Raw genomic sequence first — 20,578 nt, forward strand, 5'->3', positions numbered from 1 at the left:
CTAATGTCAGAAGAGGGATTCGAACCCACGCCTCCAGAAGAGACTGCGACCTGAACACAGCGCCTTAGACTGCTCGGCCATCCTGACTACTTCTGGCTTTTGTAATCTAACTCTTTCTAAGCTAAGCAGTAGAAAGATGAGCACTACTTGTGATGAAAGGAAATATGCCATGATTTCTTTTATTTTAATATTGATTTGTAACCTATTAGTTACAGCCAATTTTGAGCTTCATGACCAAGCACCGTTTTTTAAATCTGACATGTATCAATTTATGTGGCAATAACACTGGAATGCTTAACATATCCCCGTGATTCTGAAAGTGTTATTTTGTAACACATTGTACTTTATATTAATGGTAAATTTAGGTCAATATATATTTAGTTTTTCTTGTGAAAATATCTAAAGTTGCACAATTTCATTGAAATGCAGTGATGCCCCATATGTCTTCAGAAACTACTGTTTGGTCACACAGCAGGGCTTTGAAAGTAAGAGCGCTATTTGGGTTTTGGGAATGCAGATTTTGCAAGAATATTTTGAGGGTGACATTTGCGGAGTTCCAAAAGTACCAAAACAGCAGAAACCCCTCCAAAGTGATCCCATTTTATAAATTACTCCTCACAATGAATTCATCAACACCAGCAATTACTATTATTGTCCAACATGTGTTTTCACTCTGCAACATCCAGAATTGCAAATAAGCCAGTTTAGTGCCCAGCTTGCGCTTATGGAGACAAGCACCCCATACATTTTAAGTGGGCTCTCCTCGCTAGAGAAATGCCAAATCTGTGGATTCTTTGTCTTACCATTAACGTAGAAACCCCTATTTTTAGAATGAAAGATGACGGTCCTGAGTTGGGGCTTGTGTTTTTTGCCTTCCTGGCTTTTTCCCCAAACAGCTTTGTTCCTGGCATATTATTTAAGCATATTTGTCTCAGTAATGCCACAGCGATTCATAGTCAAACATACATGGCTGAAATCATTCAGCTAGTGTCTGATACATGCTGCCCGTATTAGCTATCAGGTTTCCTTTAAATCCTCATACAGCTAAGTCAAACTAAAATAAAACAAAGTGATGACGTCCAGAATGAAGGAAAAATTACAAAAAATATTATTTTCCTCAAAAGTTAAAAGTGTTCAGTTCTCAAGTTTCTATCATTTTATTTCCTGTAGATAGTTATAATGATTAGGATTTTTACATTCTCTGTAAACAGTCAGTCCATATGCTTTGTTTATTTTCTGCTTAAAATTTAATGGGTGAAGAAAAAAACTTTTGCCGAAACCCGGGATTGAACCAGGGACCTTTAGATCTTCAGTCTAACGCTCTCCCAACTGAGCTTTTTCAGCAAGACACATTTAGATTCAGGAATGTAATGTATTTATTTTTACTTTGACTTGTTTTTCAAGATTATCAATATTTGAAAGTCCCGCTATTTTGCGTACATATTTAACAACTTACATTAATTCTTTGTGAATGAATAGAAAAAACAGCAATTGTGCATTTTTTTTACATTTTCAAATTTACTCAATTCGCCAGGGTAATTCTGACTGTGTCTCTGTAGGACAGGTGATGATTGAGCATAAAACACAATTTGTAAGCATAATGTTGCATCAAGCTTTATTTTTTTCTTAGGTGCAAACAATTGGAGTGAAGATAGGAGATGCAAATTTAGAGAAAATATTCTACTGATTGTTAATGTTGAAAGTGAAAACATTTGTCCCAAAATGTGGTGAAACTTTGATGTCAGTATCACATGCGCATTTCAGACTTGTTAAACTATGTTCATCTACTCTTTTAGCTTTTGTTTATTAAGTATATATATAGTCTATTGATGCCTTGAGGTAAAAAAATCTGAAATTAGACTTACTGGTAATTCGGTTTCTAGGAATCTTCCACGACAGCACCTTAGCAGGTTCACTCTCTGCCCTAATAGGGACAGAGAACACATAGAGATGAAATAGTCCCTCCCATTTTCCTATCAACAGTATTTTTCCGATGCCAAAGCAACAACTAACATATGCACAAAGAAACTATTTGATGTTCCCAGAAGTCTTTTGTGAAAGCACAAATTCAGAACATTTAAGATTTGCCTCAAGGACCCCAAGGAATACTGCCAAACTGCCAACGTTGAGAATTGGTTTTGCTAAGCCCCATCACTTTTAGTTATCGATTTGAGATTGCCACCAATAGAGCGGACCCCCAACTAATCAGTAACAGGAGTGAAGCTGTAAAATTTCTTGAAAGAAAATTCTAATGTCAGAAGAGGGATTCGAACCCACGCCTCCAGAAGAGACTGCGACCTGAACACAGCGCCTTAGACTGCTCGGCCATCCTGACTACTTCTGGCTTTTGTAATCTAACTCTTTCTAAGCTAAGCAGTAGAAAGATGAGCACTACTTGTGATGAAAGGAAATATGCCATGATTTCTTTTATTTTAATATTGATTTGTAACCTATTAGTTACAGCCAATTTTGAGCTTCATGACCAAGCACCGTTTTTTAAATCTGACATGTATCAATTTATGTGGCAATAACACTGGAATGCTTAACATATCCCCGTGATTCTGAAAGTGTTATTTTGTAACACATTGTACTTTATATTAATGGTAAATTTAGGTCAATATATATTTAGTTTTTCTTGTGAAAATATCTAAAGTTGCACAATTTCATTGAAATGCAGTGATGCCCCATATGTCTTCAGAAACTACTGTTTGGTCACACAGCAGGGCTTTGAAAGTAAGATCGCTATTTGGGTTTTGGGAATGCAGATTTTGCAAGAATATTTTGAGGGTGACATTTGCGGAGTTCCAAAAGTACCAAAACAGCAGAAACCCCTCCAAAGTGATCCCATTTTATAAATTACTCCTCACAATGAATTCATCAACACCAGCAATTACTATTATTGTCCAACATGTGTTTTCACTCTGCAACATCCAGAATTGCAAATAAGCCAGTTTAGTGCCCAGCTTGCGCTTATGGAGACAAGCACCCCATACATTTTAAGTGGGCTCTCCTCGCTAGAGAAATGCCAAATCTGTGGATTCTTTGTCTTACCATTAACGTAGAAACCCCTATTTTTAGAATGAAAGATGACGGTCCTGAGTTGGGGCTTGTGTTTTTTGCCTTCCTGGCTTTTTCCCCAAACAGCTTTGTTCCTGGCATATTATTTAAGCATATTTGTCTCAGTAATGCCACAGCGATTCATAGTCAAACATACATGGCTGAAATCATTCAGCTAGTGTCTGATACATGCTGCCCGTATTAGCTATCAGGTTTCCTTTAAATCCTCATACAGCTAAGTCAAACTAAAATAAAACAAAGTGATGACGTCCAGAATGAAGGAAAAATTACAAAAAATATTATTTTCCTCAAAAGTTAAAAGTGTTCAGTTCTCAAGTTTCTATCATTTTATTTCCTGTAGATAGTTATAATGATTAGGATTTTTACATTCTCTGTAAACAGTCAGTCCATATGCTTTGTTTATTTTCTGCTTAAAATTTAATGGGTGAAGAAAAAAACTTTTGCCGAAACCCGGGATTGAACCAGGGACCTTTAGATCTTCAGTCTAACGCTCTCCCAACTGAGCTTTTTCAGCAAGACACATTTAGATTCAGGAATGTAATGTATTTATTTTTACTTTGACTTGTTTTTCAAGATTATCAATATTTGAAAGTCCCGCTATTTTGCGTACATATTTAACAACTTACATTAATTCTTTGTGAATGAATAGAAAAAACAGCAATTGTGCATTTTTTTTACATTTTCAAATTTACTCAATTCGCCAGGGTAATTCTGACTGTGTCTCTGTAGGACAGGTGATGATTGAGCATAAAACACAATTTGTAAGCATAATGTTGCATCAAGCTTTATTTTTTTCTTAGGTGCAAACAATTGGAGTGAAGATAGGAGATGCAAATTTAGAGAAAATATTCTACTGATTGTTAATGTTGAAAGTGAAAACATTTGTCCCAAAATGTGGTGAAACTTTGATGTCAGTATCACATGCGCATTTCAGACTTGTTAAACTATGTTCATCTACTCTTTTAGCTTTTGTTTATTAAGTATATATATAGTCTATTGATGCCTTGAGGTAAAAAAATCTGAAATTAGACTTACTGGTAATTCGGTTTCTAGGAATCTTCCACGACAGCACCTTAGCAGGTTCACTCTCTGCCCTAATAGGGACAGAGAACACATAGAGATGAAATAGTCCCTCCCATTTTCCTATCAACAGTATTTTTCCGATGCCAAAGCAACAACTAACATATGCACAAAGAAACTATTTGATGTTCCCAGAAGTCTTTTGTGAAAGCACAAATTCAGAACATTTAAGATTTGCCTCAAGGACCCCAAGGAATACTGCCAAACTGCCAACGTTGAGAATTGGTTTTGCTAAGCCCCATCACTTTTAGTTATCGATTTGAGATTGCCACCAATAGAGCGGACCCCCAACTAATCAGTAACAGGAGTGAAGCTGTAAAATTTCTTGAAAGAAAATTCTAATGTCAGAAGAGGGATTCGAACCCACGCCTCCAGAAGAGACTGCGACCTGAACACAGCGCCTTAGACTGCTCGGCCATCCTGACTACTTCTGGCTTTTGTAATCTAACTCTTTCTAAGCTAAGCAGTAGAAAGATGAGCACTACTTGTGATGAAAGGAAATATGCCATGATTTCTTTTATTTTAATATTGATTTGTAACCTATTAGTTACAGCCAATTTTGAGCTTCATGACCAAGCACCGTTTTTTAAATCTGACATGTATCAATTTATGTGGCAATAACACTGGAATGCTTAACATATCCCCGTGATTCTGAAAGTGTTATTTTGTAACACATTGTACTTTATATTAATGGTAAATTTAGGTCAATATATATTTAGTTTTTCTTGTGAAAATATCTAAAGTTGCACAATTTCATTGAAATGCAGTGATGCCCCATATGTCTTCAGAAACTACTGTTTGGTCACACAGCAGGGCTTTGAAAGTAAGATCGCTATTTGGGTTTTGGGAATGCAGATTTTGCAAGAATATTTTGAGGGTGACATTTGCGGAGTTCCAAAAGTACCAAAACAGCAGAAACCCCTCCAAAGTGATCCCATTTTATAAATTACTCCTCACAATGAATTCATCAACACCAGCAATTACTATTATTGTCCAACATGTGTTTTCACTCTGCAACATCCAGAATTGCAAATAAGCCAGTTTAGTGCCCAGCTTGCGCTTATGGAGACAAGCACCCCATACATTTTAAGTGGGCTCTCCTCGCTAGAGAAATGCCAAATCTGTGGATTCTTTGTCTTACCATTAACGTAGAAACCCCTATTTTTAGAATGAAAGATGACGGTCCTGAGTTGGGGCTTGTGTTTTTTGCCTTCCTGGCTTTTTCCCCAAACAGCTTTGTTCCTGGCATATTATTTAAGCATATTTGTCTCAGTAATGCCACAGCGATTCATAGTCAAACATACATGGCTGAAATCATTCAGCTAGTGTCTGATACATGCTGCCCGTATTAGCTATCAGGTTTCCTTTAAATCCTCATACAGCTAAGTCAAACTAAAATAAAACAAAGTGATGACGTCCAGAATGAAGGAAAAATTACAAAAAATATTATTTTCCTCAAAAGTTAAAAGTGTTCAGTTCTCAAGTTTCTATCATTTTATTTCCTGTAGATAGTTATAATGATTAGGATTTTTACATTCTCTGTAAACAGTCAGTCCATATGCTTTGTTTATTTTCTGCTTAAAATTTAATGGGTGAAGAAAAAAACTTTTGCCGAAACCCGGGATTGAACCAGGGACCTTTAGATCTTCAGTCTAACGCTCTCCCAACTGAGCTTTTTCAGCAAGACACATTTAGATTCAGGAATGTAATGTATTTATTTTTACTTTGACTTGTTTTTCAAGATTATCAATATTTGAAAGTCCCGCTATTTTGCGTACATATTTAACAACTTACATTAATTCTTTGTGAATGAATAGAAAAAACAGCAATTGTGCATTTTTTTTACATTTTCAAATTTACTCAATTCGCCAGGGTAATTCTGACTGTGTCTCTGTAGGACAGGTGATGATTGAGCATAAAACACAATTTGTAAGCATAATGTTGCATCAAGCTTTATTTTTTTCTTAGGTGCAAACAATTGGAGTGAAGATAGGAGATGCAAATTTAGAGAAAATATTCTACTGATTGTTAATGTTGAAAGTGAAAACATTTGTCCCAAAATGTGGTGAAACTTTGATGTCAGTATCACATGCGCATTTCAGACTTGTTAAACTATGTTCATCTGCTCTTTTAGCTTTTGTTTATTAAGTATATATATAGTCTATTGATGCCTTGAGGTAAAAAAATCTGAAATTAGACTTACTGGTAATTCGGTTTCTAGGAATCTTCCACGACAGCACCTTAGCAGGTTCACTCTCTGCCCTAATAGGGACAGAGAACACATAGAGATGAAATAGTCCCTCCCATTTTCCTATCAACAGTATTTTTCCGATGCCAAAGCAACAACTAACATATGCACAAAGAAACTATTTGATGTTCCCAGAAGTCTTTTGTGAAAGCACAAATTCAGAACATTTAAGATTTGCCTCAAGGACCCCAAGGAATACTGCCAAAGTGCCAACGTTGAGAATTGGTTTTGCTAAGCCCCATCACTTTTAGTTATCGATTTGAGATTGCCACCAATAGAGCGGACCCCCAACTAATCAGTAACAGGAGTGAAGCTGTAAAATTTCTTGAAAGAAAATACTAAAGTCAGAAGAGGGATTCGAACCCACGCCTCCAGAAGAGACTGCGACCTGAACGCAGCGCCTTAGACTGCTCAGCCATCCTGACTACTTCTGGCTTTTGTAATTTAACTCTTTCTAAGCTAAGCAGTAGAAAGATGAGCACTACTTGTGATGAAAGGAAATATTCCATGATTTCTTTTATTTTAATATTGATTTGTAACCTATTAGTTACAGCCAATTTTGAGCTTCATGACCAAGCACCGTATTTTAAATCTGACATGTATCAATTTATGTGGCAATAACACTGGAATGCTTAACATATCCCCGTGATTCTGATAGTGTTATTTTGTAACACATTGTACTTTATATTAATGGTAAATTTAGGTCAATATATATTTAGTTTTTCTTGTGAAAATATTTAAAGTTGCACAATTTCATTGAAATGCGGTGATGCCCCATATGTCTTCAGAAACTACTGTTTGGTCACACAGCAGGGCTTTGAAAGTAAGAGCGCTATTTGGGTTTTGGGAATGCAGATTTTGCAAGAATATTTTGAGGGTGACATTTGCGGAGTTCCAAAAGTACCAAAACAGCAGAAACCCCTCCAAAGTGATCCCATTTTATAAATTACTCCTCACAATGAATTCATCAACACCAGCAATTACTATTATTGTCCAACATATGTTTTCACTCTGCAACATCCAGAATTGCAAATAAGCCAGTTTAGTGCCCAGCTTGCGCTTATGGAGACAAGCACCCCATACATTTTAAGTGGGCTCTCCTCGCTAGAGAAATGCCAAATCTGTGGATTCTTTGTCTTACCATTAACGTAGAAACCCCTATTTTTAGAATGAAAGATGACGGTCCTGAGTTGGGGCTTGTGTTTTTTGCCTTCCTGGCTTTTTCCCCAAACAGCTTTGTTCCTGCATATTATTTAAGCATATTTGTCTCAGTAATGCCACAGCGATTCATAGTCAAACATAAATGGCTGAAATCATTCAGCTAGTGTCTGATACATGCTGCCCGTATTAGCTATCAGGTTTCCTTTAAATCCTCATACAGCTAAGTCAAACTAAAATAAAACAAAGTGATGACGTCCAGAATGAAGGAAAAATGACAAAAAATATTATTTTCCTCAAAAGTTAAAAGTGTTCAGTTCTCAAGTTAATATCATTTTATTTCCTGTAGATAGTTATAATGATTAGGATTTTTACATTGTCTGTAAACAGTCAGTACATATGCTTTGTTTATTTTCTGCTTAAAATTTAATGGGTGAAGAAAAAAACTTTTGCCGAAACCCGGGTTTGAAGCAGGGACATTTAGATCTTCAGTCTAACGCTCTCCCAACTGAGCTATTTCGGCAGGACACGTTTAGATTCAGGAATGTTCAACACACTGTAGATGTCACAACTGGATGTATTTATTTTTACTTTGACTTGTTTTTGCAAGATTATCTATATTTGAAAGTCCCGCTATTTTGCGTACATATTTAAGAACTTACATTAATACTTTGTGAATGAATAGAAAAAACAGCAATTCTGCATTTTTTTTTACATTTTCAAATTTACTCAATTCGCCAGGGTAATTCTAACTGTGTCTCTGTAGGACAGGTGATGATTGAGCATAAAACACAATTTGTAAGCATAATGTTGCATCAAGCTTTATTTTTTTCTTAGGTGCAAACAATTGGAGTGAAGAAAGGAGATGCAAATTTAGAGAAAATATTCTACTGATTGTTAATGTTGAAAGTGAAAACATTTGTCCCAAAATGTGGTGAAACTTTGATGTCAGTATCACATGCGCATTTCAGACTTGTTAAACTATGTTCATCTGCTCTTTTAGCTTTTGTTTATTAAGTATATTTATAGTCTATTGATGCCTGAGGTAAAAAAATCTGACATTAGACTTACTGGTAATTTGGTTTCTAGGAATCTTCCACGACAGCACCTTAGGAGGTTCACTCTCTGCCCTAATAGGGACAGAGAACACATAGAGATGAAATAATCCCTCCCATTTTCCTATCCACAGTATTTTTCCGATGCCAAAGCAACAACTAACATATGCACAAAGAAACTATTTGATGTTCCCAGAAGTCTTTTGTGAAAGCACAAATTCAGGACATTTAAGATTTGCCTCAAGGACCCCAAGGAATACTGCCAAAGTGCCAACGTTGAGAATTGGTTTTGCTAAGCCCCATCACTTTTAGTTTTCGATTTGAGATTGCCACCAATAGAGCGGACCCCCAACTAATCAGTAACAGGAGTGAAGCTGTAAAATTTCTTGAAAGAAAATTCTAAAGTCAGAAGTGGGATTCGAACCCACGCCTCCAGAAGAGACTGCGACCTGAACGCAGCGCCTTAGACCGCTCGGCCATCCTGACTACTTCTGGCTTTTGTAATTTAACTCTTTCTAAGCTAAGCAGTAGAAAGATGAGCATTACTTGTGATGAAAGGAAATATGCCATGATTTCTTTTATTTTAATATTGATTTGTAACCTATTAGTTACACCTAATTTTGAGCTTCATGACCAAGCACCGTTTTTTAAATCTGACATGTATCAATTTATGTGGCAATAACACTGGAATGCTTAACATATCCCCGTGATTCTGAAAGTGTTATTTTGTAACACATTGTACTTTATATTAATGGTAAATTTAGGTCAATATATATTTAGTTTTTCTTGTGAAAATATCTAAAGTTGCACAATTTCATTGAAATGCAGTGATGCCCCATATGTCTTCAGAAACTACTGTTTGGTCACACAGCAGGGCTTTGAAAGTAAGAGCGCTATTTGGGTTTTGGGAATGCAGATTTTGCAAGAATATTTTGAGGGTGACATTTGCGGAGTTCCAAAAGTACCAAAACAGCAGAAACCCCTCCAAAGTGATCCCATTTTATAAATTACTCCTCACAATGAATTCATCAACACCAGCAATTACTATTATTGTCCAACATGTGTTTTCACTCTGCAACATCCAGAATTGCAAATAAGCCAGTTTAGTGCCCAGCTTGCGCTTATGAAGACAAGCACCCCATACATTTTAAGTGGGCTCTCCTCGCTAGAGAAATGCCAAATCTGTGGATTCTTTGTCTTACCATTAACGTAGAAACCCCTATTTTTAGAATGAAAGATGACGGTCCTGAGTTGGGGCTTGTGTTTTTTGCCTTCCTGGCTTTTTCCCCAAACAGCTTTTTTCCTGGCATATTATTTAAGCATATTTGTCTCAGTAATGCCACAGCGATTCATAGTCAAACATACATGGCTGAAATCATTCAGCTAGTGTCTGATACATGCTGCCCGTATTAGCTATCAGGTTTCCTTTAAATCCTCATACAGCTAAGTCAAACTAAAATAAAACAAAGTGATGACGTCCAGAATGAAGGAAAAATTACAAAAAATATTATTTTCCTCAAAAGTTAAAAGTGTTCAGTTCTCAAGTTTCTATCATTTTATTTCCTGTAGATAGTTATAATGATTAGGATTTTTACATTCTCTGTAAACAGTCAGTCCATATGCTTTGTTTATTTTCTGCTTAAAATTTAATGGGTGAAGAAAAAAACTTTTGCCGAAACCCGGGATTGAACCAGGGACCTTTAGATCTTCAGTCTAACGCTCTCCCAACTGAGCTTTTTCAGCAAGACACATTTAGATTCAGGAATGTAATGTATTTATTTTTACTTTGACTTGTTTTTGCAAGATTATCAATATTTGAAAGTCCCGCTATTTTGCGTACATATTTAACAACTTACATTAATTCTTTGTGAATGAATAGAAAAAACAGCAATTGTGCATTTTTTTTACATTTTCAAATTTACTCAATTCGCCAGGGTAATTCTGACTGTGTCTCTGTAGGACAGGTGATGATTGAGCATAAAACACAATTTGTAAGCATAATGTTGCATCAAGCTTTATTTTTTTCTTAGGTGCAAACAATTGGAGTGAAGATAGGAGATGCAAATTTAGAGAAAATATTCTACTGATTGTTAATGTTGAAAGTGAAAACATTTGTCCCAAAATGTGGTGAAACTTTGATGTCAGTATCACATGCGCATTTCAGACTTGTTAAACTATGTTCATCTGCTCTTTTAGCTTTTGTTTATTAAGTATATATATAGTCTATTGATGCCTTGAGGTAAAAAAATCTGAAATTAGACTTACTGGTAATTCGGTTTCTAGGAATCTTCCACGACAGCACCTTAGCAGGTTCACTCTCTGCCCTAATAGGGACAGAGAACACATAGAGATGAAATAGTCCCTCCCATTTTCCTATCAACAGTATTTTTCCGATGCCAAAGCAACAACTAACATATGCACAAAGAAACTATTTGATGTTCCCAGAAGTCTTTTGTGAAAGCACAAATTCAGAACATTTAAGATTTGCCTCAAGGACCCCAAGGAATACTGCCAAAGTGCCAACGTTGAGAATTGGTTTTGCTAAGCCCCATCACTTTTAGTTATCGATTTGAGATTGCCACCAATAGAGCGGACCCCCAACTAATCAGTAACAGGAGTGAAGCTGTAAAATTTCTTGAAAGAAAATTCTAATGTCAGAAGAGGGATTCGAACCCACGCCTCCAGAAGAGACTGCGACCTGAACGCAGCACCTTAGACTGCTCGGCCATCCTGACTACTTCTGGCTTTTGTAATTTAACTCTTTCTAAGCTAAGCAGTAGAAAGATGAGCACTACTTGTGATGAAAGGAAATATGCCATGATTTCTTTTATTTTAATATTGATTTGTAACCTATTAGTTACAGCCAATTTTGAGCTTCATGACCAAGCACCGTTTTTTAAATCTGACATGTATCAATTTATGTGGCAATAACACTGGAATGCTTAACATATCCCCGTGATTCTGATAGTGTTATTTTGTAACACATTGTACTTTATATTAATGGTAAATTTAGGTCAATATATATTTAGTTTTTCTTGTGAAAATATCTAAAGTTGCACAATTTCATTGAAATGCAGTGATGCCCCATATGTCTTCAGAAACTACTGTTTGGTCACACAGCAGGGCTTTGAAAGTAAGAGCGCTATTTGGGTTTTGGGAATGCAGATTTTGCAAGAATATTTTGAGGGTGACATTTGCGGAGTTCCAAAAGTACCAAAACAGCAGAAACCCCTCCAAAGTGATCCCATTTTATAAATTACTCCTCACAATGAATTCATCAACACCAGCAATTACTATTATTGTCCAACATGTGTTTTCACTCTGCAACATCCAGAATTGCAAATAAGCCAGTTTAGTGCCCAGCTTGCGCTTATGGAGACAAGCACCCCATACATTTTAAGTGGGCTCTCCTCGCTAGAGAAATGCCAAATCTGTGGATTCTTTGTCTTACCATTAACGTAGAAACCCCTATTTTTAGAATGAAAGATGACGGTCCTGAGTTGGGGCTTGTGTTTTTTGCCTTCCTGGCTTTTTCCCCAAACAGCTTTGTTCCTGGCATATTATTTAAGCATATTTGTCTCAGTAATGCCACAGCGATTCATAGTCAAACATACATGGCTGAAATCATTCAGCTAGTGTCTGATACATGCTGCCCGTATTAGCTATCAGGTTTCCTTTAAATCCTCATACAGCTAAGTCAAACTAAAATAAAACAAAGTGATGACGTCCAGAATGAAGGAAAAATTACAAAAAATATTATTTTCCTCAAAAGTTAAAGTGTTCAGTTCTCAAGTTTCTATCATTTTATTTCCTGTAGATAGTTATAATGATTAGGATTTTTACATTCTCTGTAAACAGTCAGTCCATATGCTTTGTTTATTTTCTGCTTAAAATTTAATGGGTGAAGAAAAAAGCTTTTGCCGAAACCCGGGATTGAACGAGGGACTTTTAGATCTTCAGTCTAACGCTCTCCCAACTGAGCTTTTTCAGCAAGACACATTTAGATTCAGGAATGTAATGTATTTATTTTTACTTTGACTTGTTTTTGCAAGATTATCAATATTTGAAAGTCCCGCTATTTTGCGTACATATTTAACAACTTACATTAATTCTTTGTGAATGAATAGAAAAAACAGCAATTGTGCATTTTTTTTACATTTTCAAATTTACTCAATTCGCCAGGGTAATTCTGACTATGTCTCTGTAGGACAGGTGATGATTGAGCATAAAACACAATTTGTAAGCATAATGTTGCATCAAGCTTTATTTTTTTCTTAGGTGCAAACAATTGGAGTGAAGATAGGAGATGCAAATTTAGAGAAAATATTCTACTGATTGTTAATGTTGAAAGTGAAAACATTTGTCCCAAAATGTGGTGAAACTTTGATGTCAGTATCACATGCGCATTTCAGACTTGTTAAACTATGTTCATCTGCTCTTTTAGCTTTTGTTTATTAAGTATATATATAGTCTATTGATGCCTTGAGGTAAAAAAATCTGAAATTAGACTTACTGGTAATTCGGTTTCTAGGAATCTTCCACGACAGCACCTTAGCAGGTTCACTCTCTGCCCTAATAGGGACAGAGAACACATAGAGATGAAATAGTCCCTCCCATTTTCCTATCAACAGTATTTTTCCGATGCCAAAGCAACAACTAACATATGCACAAAGAAACTATTTGATGTTCCCAGAAGTCTTTTGTGAAAGCACAAATTCAGAACATTTAAGATTTGCCTCAAGGACCCCAAGGAATACTGCCAACGTTGAGAATTGGTTTTGCTAAGCCCCATCACTTTTAGTTATCGATTTGAGATTGCCACCAATAGAGCGGACCCCCAACTAATCAGTAACAGGAGTGAAGCTGTAAAATTTCTTGAAAGAAAATTCTAATGTCAGAAGAGGGATTCGAACCCACGCCTCCAGAAGAGACTGCGACCTGAACGCAGCACCTTAGACTGCTCGGCCATCCTGACTACTTCTGGCTTTTGTAATTTAACTCTTTCTAAGCTAAGCAGTAGAAAGATGAGCACTACTTGTGATGAAAGGAAATATGCCATGATTTCTTTTATTTTAATATTGATTTGTAACCTATTAGTTACAGCCAATTTTGAGCTTCATGACCAAGCACCGTTTTTTAAATCTGACATGTATCAATTTATGTGGCAATAACACTGGAATGCTTAACATATCCCCGTGATTCTGATAGTGTTATTTTGTAACACATTGTACTTTATATTAATGGTAAATTTAGGTCAATATATATTTAGTTTTTCTTGTGAAAATATCTAAAGTTGCACAATTTCATTGAAATGCAGTGATGCCCCATATGTCTTCAGAAACTACTGTTTGGTCACACAGCAGGGCTTTGAAAGTAAGAGCGCTATTTGGGTTTTGGGAATGCAGATTTTGCAAGAATATTTTGAGGGTGACATTTGCGGAGTTCCAAAAGTACCAAAACAGCAGAAACCCCTCCAAAGTGATCCCATTTTATAAATTACTCCTCACAATGAATTCATCAACACCAGCAATTACTATTATTGTCCAACATGTGTTTTCACTCTGCAACATCCAGAATTGCAAATAAGCCAGTTTAGTGCCCAGCTTGCGCTTATGGAGACAAGCACCCCATACATTTTAAGTGGGCTCTCCTCGCTAGAGAAATGCCAAATCTGTGGATTCTTTGTCTTACCATTAACGTAGTAACCCCTATTTTTAGAATGAAAGATGACGGTCCTGAGTTGGGGCTTGTGTTTTTTGCCTTCCTGGCTTTTTCCCCAAACAGCTTTGTTCCTGGCATATTATTTAAGCATATTTGTCTCAGTAATGCCACAGCGATTCATAGTCAAACATACATGGCTGAAATCATTCAGCTAGTGTCTGATACATGCTGCCCGTATTAGCTATCAGGTTTCCTTTAAATCCTCATACAGCTAAGTCAAACTAAAATAAAACAAAGTGATGACGTCCAGAATGAAGGAAAAATTACAAAAAATATTATTTTCCTCAAAAGTTAAAGTGTTCAGTTCTCAAGTTTCTATCATTTTATTTCCTGTAGATAGTTATAATGATTAGGATTTTTACATTCTCTGTAAACAGTCAGTCCATATGCTTTGTTTATTTTCTGCTTAAAATTTAATGGGTGAAGAAAAAAGCTTTTGCCGAAACCCGGGATTGAACGAGGGACTTTTAGATCTTCAGTCTAACGCTCTCCCAACTGAGCTTTTTCAGCAAGACACATTTAGATTCAGGAATGTAATGTATTTATTTTTACTTTGACTTGTTTTTGCAAGATTATCAATATTTGAAAGTCCCGCTATTTTGCGTACATATTTAACAACTTACATTAATACTTTGTGAATGAATAGAAAAAACAGCAATTCTGCATTTTTTTTTACATTTTCAAATTTACTCAATTCGCCAGGGTAATTCTGACTGTGTCTCTGTAGGACAGGTGATGATTGAGCATAAAACACAATTTGTAAGCATAATGTTGCATCAAGCTTTATTTTTTTCCTAGGTGCAAACAATTGGAGTGAAGAAAGGAGATGCAAATTTAGAGAAAATATTCTACTGATTGTTAATGTTGAAAGTGAAAACATTTGTCCCAAAATGTGGTGAAACTTTGATGTCAGTATCACATGCGCATTTCAGACTTGTTAAACTATGTTCATCTGCTCATTTAGCTTTTGTTTATTAAGTATATTTATAGTCTATTGATGCCTGAGGTAAAAAAATCTGAAATTAGACTTACTGGTAATTTGGTTTCTAGGAATCTTCCACGACAGCACCTTAGGAGGTTCACTCTCTGCCCTAATAGGGACAGAGAACACATAGAGATGAAATAATCCCTCCCATTTTCCTATCCACAGTATTTTTCCGATGCCAAAGCAACAACTAACATATGCACAAAGAAACTATTTGATGTTCCCAGAAGTCTTTTGTGAAAGCACAAATTCAGGACATTTAAGATTTGCCTCAAGGACCCCAAGGAATACTGCCAAAGTGCCAACGTTGAGAATTGGTTTTGCTAAGCCCCATCACTTTTAGTTTTCGATTTGAGATTGCCACCAATAGAGCGGACCCCCAACTAATCAGTAACAGGAGTGAAGCTGTAAAATTTCTTGAAAGAAAATTCTAAATTCAGAAGTGGGATTCGAACCCACGCCTCCACAAGAGACTGCGACCTGAACGCAGCGCCTTAGACCGCTCAGCCATCCTGACTACTTCTGGCTTTTGTAATTTAACTCTTTCTAAGCTAAGCAGTAGAAAGATGAGCATTACTTGTGATGAAAGGAAATATGCCATGATTTCTTTTATTTTAATATTGATTTGTAACCTATTAGTTACAGCCAATTTTGAGCTTCATGACCAAGCACCATTTTTTAAATCTGACATGTATCAATTTATGTGGCAATAACACTGGAATGCTTAACATATCCCCGTGATTCTGAAAGTGTTATTTTGTAACACATTGTACTTTATATTAATGGTAAATTTAGGTCAATATATATTTAGTTTTTCTTGTGAAAATATCTAAAGCTGCACAATTTCATTGAAATGCAGTGATGCCCAATATGTCTTCAGAAACTACTGTTTGGTCACACAGCAGGGCTTTGAAAGTAAGAGCGCTATTTCGGTTTTGGGAATGCAGATTTTGCAAGAATATTTTGAGGGTGACATTTGCGGAGTTCCAAAAGTACCAAAACAGCAGAAACCCCTCCAAAGTGATCCCATTTTATAAATTACTCCTCACAATGAATTCATCAACACCAGCAATTACTATTATTGTCCAACATGTGTTTTCACTCTGCAACATCCAGAATTACAAATAAGCCAGTTTAGTGCCCAGCTTGCGATTATGGAGACAAGCACCCCATACATTTTAAGTGGGCTCTCCTCGCTAGAGAAATGTCAAATCTGTGGATTCTTTGTCTTACCATTAACGTAGAAACCCCTATTTTTAGAATGAAAGATGACGGTCCTGAGTTGGGGCTTGTGTTTTTTGCCTTCCTGGCTTTTTCCCCAAACAGCTTTGTTCCTGGCATATTATTTAAGCATATTTGTCTCAGTAATGCCACAGCGATTCATAGTCAAACATAAATGGCTGAAATCATTCAGCTAGTGTCTGATACATGCTGCCCGTATTAGCTATCAGGTTTCCTTTAAATCCTCATACAGCTAAGTCAAACTAATATAAAACAAAGTGATGACGTCCAGAATGAAGGAAAAATTACAAAAAATATTATTTTCCTCAAAAGTTAAAAGTGTTCAGTTCTCAAGTTTCTATCATTTTATTTCCTGTAGATAGTTATAATGCTTAGGATTTTTACATTCTCTGTAAACAGTCAGTCCATATGCTTTGTTTATTTTCTGCTTAAAATTTAATGGGTGAAGAAAAAAACTTTTGCCGAAACCCGGGATTGAACCAGGGACCTTTAGATCTTCAGTCTAACGCTCTCCCAACTGAGCTATTTCGGCAGGAAACGTTTAGATTCAGGAATGTTCAACACACTGTAGATGTCACAACTGGATGTATTTATTTTTACTTTGACTTGTTTTTGCAAGATTATCTATATTTGAAAGTCCCGCTATTTTGCGTACATATTTAAGAACTTACATTAATACTTTGTGAATGAATAGAAAAAACAGCAATTCTGCATTTTTTTTTACATTTTCAAATTTACTCAATTCGCAAGGGTAATTCTAACTGTGTCTCTGTAGGACAGGTGATGATTGAGCATAAAACACAATTTGTAAGCATAATGTTGCATCAAGCTTTATTTTTTTCTTAGGTGCAAACAATTGGAGTGAAGAAAGGAGATGCAAATTTAGAGAAAATATTCTACTGATTGTTAATGTTGAAAGTGAAAACATTTGTCCCAAAATGTGGTGAAACTTTGATGTCAGTATCACATGCGCATTTCAGACTTGTTAAACTATGTTCATCTGCTCTTTTAGCTTTTGTTTATTAAGTATATTTATAGTCTATTGATGCCTGAGGTAAAAAAATCTGAAATTAGACTTACTGGTAATTTGGTTTCTAGGAATCTTCCACGACAGCACCTTAGGAGGTTCACTCTCTGCCCTAATAGGGACAGAGAACACATAGAGATGAAATAATCCCTCCCATTTTCCTATCCACAGTATTTTTCCGATGCCAAAGCAACAACTAACATATGCACAAAGAAACTATTTGATGTTCCCAGAAGTTTTTTGTGAAAGCACAAAATCAGGACATTTAAGATTTGCCTCAAGGACCCCAAGGAATACTGCCAAAGTGCCAACGTTGAGAATTGGTTTTGCTAAACCCCATCACTTTTAGTTTTCGATTTGAGATTGCCACCAATAGAGCGGACCCCCAACTAATCAGTAACAGGAGTGAAGCTGTAAAATTTCTTGAAAGAAAATTCTAAAGTCAGAAGTGGGATTCGAACCCACGCCTCCAGAACAGACTGCGACTTGAACGCAGCGCCTTAGACCGCTCGGCCATCCTGACTACTTCTGGCTTTTGTAATTTAACTCTTTCTAAGCTAAGCAGTAGAAAGATGAGCACTACTTGTGATGAAATGAAATATGCCATGATTTCTTTTATTTTAATATTGATTTGTAACCTATTAGTTACAGCCAATTTTGAGCTTCATGACCAAGCACCGTTTTTTAAATCTGACATGTATCAATTTATGTGGCAATAACACTGGAATGCTTAACATATCCCCATGATTCTGATAGTGTTATTTTGTAACACATTGTACTTTATATTAGTGGTAAATTTAGGTCAATATATATTTAGTTTTTCTTGTGAAAATATCTAAAGTTGCACAATTTCATTGAAATGCGGTGATGCCCCATATGTCTTCAGAAACTACTGTTTGGTCACACAGCAGGGCTTTGAAAGTAAGAGCGCTATTTGGGTTTTGGGAATGCAGATTTTGCAAGAATATTTTGAGGGTGACATTTGCGGAGTTCCAAAAGTACCAAAACAGCAGAAACCCCTCCAAAGTGATCCCATTTTATAAATTACTCCTCACAATGAATTCATCAACACCAGCAATTACTATTATTGTCCAACATATGTTTTCACTCTGCAACATCCAGAATTGCAAATAAGCCAGTTTAGTGCCCAGCTTGCCCTTATGGAGACAAGCACCCCATACATTTTAAGTGGGCTCTCCTCGCTAGAGAAATGCCAAATCTGTGGATTCTTTGTCTTACCATTAACGTAGAAACCCCTATTTTTAGAATGAAAGATGACGGTCCTGAGTTGGGGCTTGTGTTTTTTGCCTTCCTGGCTTTTTCCCCAAACAGCTTTGTTCCTGGCATATTATTTAAGCATATTTGTCTCAGTAATGCCACAGCGATTCATAGTCAAACATAAATGGCTGAAATAATTCAGCTAGTGTCTGATACATGTTGCCCGTATTAGCTATCAGGTTTCCTTTAAATCCTCATACAGCTAAGTCAAACTAAAATAAAACAAAGTGATGACGTCCAGAATGAAGGAAAAATTACAAAAAATATTATTTTCCTCAAAAGTTAAAAGTGTTCAGTTCTCAAGTTTCTATCATTTTATTTCCTGTAGATAGTTATAATGATTAGGATTTTTACATTCTCTGTAAACAGTCAGTCCATATGCTTTGTTTATTTTCTGCTTAAAATTTAATGGGTGAAGAAAAAAACTTTTGCTGAAACCCGGGTTTGAAGCAGGGACATTTAGATCTTCAGTCTAACGCTCTCCCAACTGAGCTATTTCGGCAGGACACGTTTAGATTCAGGAATGTTCAACACACTGTAGATGTCACAACTGGATGTATTTATTTTTACTTTGACTTGTTTTTGCAAGATTATCTATATTTGAAAGTCCCGCTATTTTGCGTACATATTTAAGAACTTACATTAATACTTTGTGAATGAATAGAAAAAACAGCAATTCTGCATTTTTTTTTACATTTTCAAATTTACTCAATTCGCCAGGGTAATTCTGACTGTGTCTCTGTAGGACAGGTGATGATTGAGCATAAAACACAATTTGTAAGCATAATGTTGCATCAAGCTTTATTTTTTTCTTAGGTGCAAACAATTGGAGTGAAGAAAGGAGATGCAAATTTAGAGAAAATATTCTACTGATTGTTAATGTTGAAAGTGAAAACATTTGTCCCAAGATGTGGTGAAACTTTGATGTCAGTATCACATGCGCATTTCAGACTTGTTAAACTATGTTCATCTGCTCTTTTAGCTTTTGTTTATTAAGTATATTTATAGTCTATTGATGCCTGAGGTAAAAAAATCTGAAATTAGACTTACTGGTAATTTGGTTTCTAGGAATCTTCCACGACAGCACCTTAGGAGGTTCACTCTATGCCCTAATAGGGACAGAGAACACATAGAGATGAAATAATCCCTCCCATTTTCCTATCCACAGTATTTTTCCGATGCCAAAGCAACAACTAACATATGCACAAAGAAACTATTTGATGTTCCCAGAAGTCTTTTGTGAAAGCACAATTTCAGGACATTTAAGATTTGCCTCAAGGACCCCAAGGAATACTGCCAAAGTGCCAACGTTGAGAATTGGTTTTGCTAAGCCCCATCACTTTTAGTTATCGATTTGAGATTGCCACCAATAGAGCGGACCCCCAACTAATCAGTAACAGGAGTGAAGCTGTAAAATTTCTTGAAAGAAAATTCTAAAGTCAGAAGTGGGATTCGAACCCACGCCTCCAGAAGAGACTGCGACCTGAACGCAGCGCCTTAGACCGCTCGGCCATCCTGACTACTTCTGGCTTTCGTAATTTAACTCTAAGCTAAGCAGTAGAACGATGAGCATTACTTGTGATGAAAGGAAATATGCCATGATTTCTTTTATTTTAATATTGATTTGTAACCTATTAGTTACAGCCAATTTTGAGCTTCATGACCAAGCACCGTTTTTTAAATCTGACATGTATCAATTTATGTGG

At 36.1% G+C, this 20,578-nt stretch overlaps 18 non-coding genes across 18 annotated transcripts; all 18 read right to left on the reverse strand.

The window, feature by feature from the left end:
• Positions 1–4: 4 nt before the first annotated feature.
• TRNAL-CAG (transfer RNA leucine (anticodon CAG)) lies at positions 5–87 on the reverse strand. Its single transcript has one exon. It is a non-coding gene; the product is annotated as a tRNA-Leu (tRNA).
• Positions 88–1,271: 1,184 nt separating this feature from the next.
• TRNAF-GAA (transfer RNA phenylalanine (anticodon GAA)) lies at positions 1,272–1,344 on the reverse strand. Its single transcript has one exon. It is a non-coding gene; the product is annotated as a tRNA-Phe (tRNA).
• A 908-nt stretch (positions 1,345–2,252) lies between these two features.
• On the reverse strand, positions 2,253–2,335 carry TRNAL-CAG (transfer RNA leucine (anticodon CAG)). Its single transcript has one exon. It is a non-coding gene; the product is annotated as a tRNA-Leu (tRNA).
• Positions 2,336–3,519: 1,184 nt separating this feature from the next.
• On the reverse strand, positions 3,520–3,592 carry TRNAF-GAA (transfer RNA phenylalanine (anticodon GAA)). Its single transcript has one exon. It is a non-coding gene; the product is annotated as a tRNA-Phe (tRNA).
• Positions 3,593–4,500: 908 nt separating this feature from the next.
• Positions 4,501–4,583, reverse strand: TRNAL-CAG (transfer RNA leucine (anticodon CAG)). The gene has a single exon. It is a non-coding gene; the product is annotated as a tRNA-Leu (tRNA).
• Positions 4,584–5,767: 1,184 nt separating this feature from the next.
• TRNAF-GAA (transfer RNA phenylalanine (anticodon GAA)) lies at positions 5,768–5,840 on the reverse strand. The gene has a single exon. It is a non-coding gene; the product is annotated as a tRNA-Phe (tRNA).
• A 2,174-nt stretch (positions 5,841–8,014) lies between these two features.
• TRNAF-GAA (transfer RNA phenylalanine (anticodon GAA)) lies at positions 8,015–8,087 on the reverse strand. The gene has a single exon. It is a non-coding gene; the product is annotated as a tRNA-Phe (tRNA).
• Positions 8,088–9,022: 935 nt separating this feature from the next.
• Positions 9,023–9,105, reverse strand: TRNAL-CAG (transfer RNA leucine (anticodon CAG)). The gene has a single exon. It is a non-coding gene; the product is annotated as a tRNA-Leu (tRNA).
• Positions 9,106–10,289: 1,184 nt separating this feature from the next.
• TRNAF-GAA (transfer RNA phenylalanine (anticodon GAA)) lies at positions 10,290–10,362 on the reverse strand. Its single transcript has one exon. It is a non-coding gene; the product is annotated as a tRNA-Phe (tRNA).
• Positions 10,363–11,271: 909 nt separating this feature from the next.
• TRNAL-CAG (transfer RNA leucine (anticodon CAG)) lies at positions 11,272–11,354 on the reverse strand. The gene has a single exon. It is a non-coding gene; the product is annotated as a tRNA-Leu (tRNA).
• Positions 11,355–12,537: 1,183 nt separating this feature from the next.
• TRNAF-GAA (transfer RNA phenylalanine (anticodon GAA)) lies at positions 12,538–12,610 on the reverse strand. Its single transcript has one exon. It is a non-coding gene; the product is annotated as a tRNA-Phe (tRNA).
• Positions 12,611–13,511: 901 nt separating this feature from the next.
• On the reverse strand, positions 13,512–13,594 carry TRNAL-CAG (transfer RNA leucine (anticodon CAG)). Its single transcript has one exon. It is a non-coding gene; the product is annotated as a tRNA-Leu (tRNA).
• A 1,183-nt stretch (positions 13,595–14,777) lies between these two features.
• On the reverse strand, positions 14,778–14,850 carry TRNAF-GAA (transfer RNA phenylalanine (anticodon GAA)). The gene has a single exon. It is a non-coding gene; the product is annotated as a tRNA-Phe (tRNA).
• Positions 14,851–15,759: 909 nt separating this feature from the next.
• Positions 15,760–15,842, reverse strand: TRNAL-CAG (transfer RNA leucine (anticodon CAG)). Its single transcript has one exon. It is a non-coding gene; the product is annotated as a tRNA-Leu (tRNA).
• A 1,184-nt stretch (positions 15,843–17,026) lies between these two features.
• Positions 17,027–17,099, reverse strand: TRNAF-GAA (transfer RNA phenylalanine (anticodon GAA)). Its single transcript has one exon. It is a non-coding gene; the product is annotated as a tRNA-Phe (tRNA).
• A 935-nt stretch (positions 17,100–18,034) lies between these two features.
• Positions 18,035–18,117, reverse strand: TRNAL-CAA (transfer RNA leucine (anticodon CAA)). Its single transcript has one exon. It is a non-coding gene; the product is annotated as a tRNA-Leu (tRNA).
• Positions 18,118–19,301: 1,184 nt separating this feature from the next.
• On the reverse strand, positions 19,302–19,374 carry TRNAF-GAA (transfer RNA phenylalanine (anticodon GAA)). Its single transcript has one exon. It is a non-coding gene; the product is annotated as a tRNA-Phe (tRNA).
• Positions 19,375–20,309: 935 nt separating this feature from the next.
• On the reverse strand, positions 20,310–20,392 carry TRNAL-CAG (transfer RNA leucine (anticodon CAG)). The gene has a single exon. It is a non-coding gene; the product is annotated as a tRNA-Leu (tRNA).
• Between the last annotated feature and the right edge of the window lie 186 nt (positions 20,393–20,578).

This window comes from Phyllobates terribilis, unplaced genomic scaffold (assembly GCF_046119375.1).
Source record: "Phyllobates terribilis strain yellow unplaced genomic scaffold, ASM4611937v1 Scaffold_12__6_contigs__length_324123572, whole genome shotgun sequence".
NCBI classification, from domain to species: domain Eukaryota; kingdom Metazoa; phylum Chordata; class Amphibia; order Anura; family Dendrobatidae; genus Phyllobates; species Phyllobates terribilis.